Raw genomic sequence first — 2,137 nt, forward strand, 5'->3', positions numbered from 1 at the left:
GGCTGTGACGTCAGCTCCGCGCGTGACGCCGTCGAGAAGCGACCGGGCAGTCCCTCGGCTGCGGTGACGTCACGGCGGCGGGCGCTCTCGAGGGGCCGCCCGTTACGAGCTGCCGGTCGCCCCGCGGGGAGCTCGGGCAGAGCGGGGCCGCTGGGGTCAGCGCGGGTCCCGGCCCGGAGGAGGCGTGCAAACCGTCTGACCCAGCGAGGCGAAATGCCCCTCACAGATTCTAAACGTATTCATTTAATAATTACCATAGAAACATGTAAACTTTTCAGCTGCGGGGCCCTTCGGGCATTTCGCTGTAGGCACTGAAGAAGTACGTCCGGCTTAAGGCAGTAAGATACCTTGGAACTTTGCAGGTTCTAGTCCCATCTGCAGTTTTGCGTCATGCAGTTCCGCCCACCGGCTCGGTTCGGAGCACGTTCCATCCCGCCGGGTTTCTCCGGGGGTTGTCCGCCCGCACTGGCGGGATGTGGCAGAGGGCGGCGGGCCCGGCGGCTGCTCCGCCTCGCGTTTCCGGGCGCCTATGGAGCGTGCCGGGCCCTTGCCGTGGGGCGTCAGGCAACGGCTGCGAGTGCTGCCGCGGCCCCCGCGCCTGCGGGGCTTCTCCACGCGAGGACGGCCCCGCACGCGGCTGCGTGGGGAGAGCCGCGCGGCAGCGGCAGCGTGCAGCCGGGTGTCAGTGTCCACAGACAGCCGCTGCCACCCCCGCCCGTGTGAGGAGCCTCAGGCAAAAGTCTCCCACAGAAAGAAGATGTTACTGAGCGTCTTTGCTCCTGCCAGGTTTCTTCTATGACTTTTCTAATTTGGGATAGGAAAGCCCAGTGTGGGGCAGCACCCTCAAAGGGTTTCTGAGCCAGGCCCAAGCCATGGTACACTCATCTTTCCACAACCAGTCCGGCACTCATTTTTAAAGCAGAATAAACGCCCCCCAGCTGTGGCCCTGCGTAACTGGTTTAGCTGGTCCTTCCTCACGGCTTCCCGCGCAGTGTGACACGCCGCCCTGCACTGCCCCAGAGCTGCGTCTGCCACGCTCTGCCAGACTCCTGGGGCTCCTCAGCTGCTTTCGAACTTCTGCAGCCATTTGTGCACCAGAGTAAGATGTTCATAAAACGACAACAGGATTGGGGGTGGTTATAGACACTTTGCACTGCCTGCAATGATAAATGCGCATGTTTGGGGATCTGTAGCCTCTGATTCAATGTGGCGTGTTTCTGCAGCATAACCTGCTAGGAAAACGTCAGGGCATCACAGTGGCTGGGAAGGACACTGAAAAGTTGCTGTGTGCACAGAACAACTGCAGCTGCAACTAGGTCAGGTGAGAACATCAGGCTGCCCACGAACACCTGATTACAGACAGGCCTTTGAACGCTGACTTCTGTGGATTTTTAGAGGTGTAGGTGGAGTCCTTGGCCATGAAGTTTGTGCTTTGTCACTTCACAGTGTGTGGCCAGGGATTTGTTCTTGGCTGAGCACAGAAGCACTTACATGGGAGTGGAGTTATGGCACAGCACAGCTATAGAGGAAAAAGATCATCTGGACTTCCCCTCAGCAAAATCTTTGTTTTGCAAGGTGAATATAACTGAATTTGAGCTCTAACATAGTGACGTCTGAGTTGGCCCCTGGTGCTCAACTCTGCAGAGTCATGGCGGGAGGAAGGAAAGAATCAGAACTTTGCAGAACAAGCAAAAAAAAAATCTCTTAAGTATGCAATGGAGGCTTTCCATCGTGCCCACAGCTAGGTACGCCACTTCATCTCAAATCAAAGCTGTGGGACGAGAGCCAACAGAATCTGGAAAAGAGGGCTATGCTTCTCCTGAGTTTTGTATGACTGTTTTGAACAGAGCTGAGAGGGGCCTGGCGTGAAGCCGGTATCCAAAACAATGCAGGGAAGCATATGTGGTTTGAGAATTACTCAACACCATTTGAGCTTTCCGTTTTTCCTGCCTTTCAGTCCGAAAGGTACGAGGGTTCCAGGACTCAGTTTCCTCTACAGTAAGCAACTCCACACAGTAATGTTCACTAACTCCTTCACTGTTGCAGTTTACACATGCAATACTGCGGCTTCCCTCTAGAAACTGCTTGGAAGCAATAATAATTTAACTGAAAAAAATATTAGAAGAACACACTGGAA

Source organism: Columba livia, chromosome 22, assembly GCF_036013475.1.
Source record: "Columba livia isolate bColLiv1 breed racing homer chromosome 22, bColLiv1.pat.W.v2, whole genome shotgun sequence".
NCBI classification, from domain to species: domain Eukaryota; kingdom Metazoa; phylum Chordata; class Aves; order Columbiformes; family Columbidae; genus Columba; species Columba livia.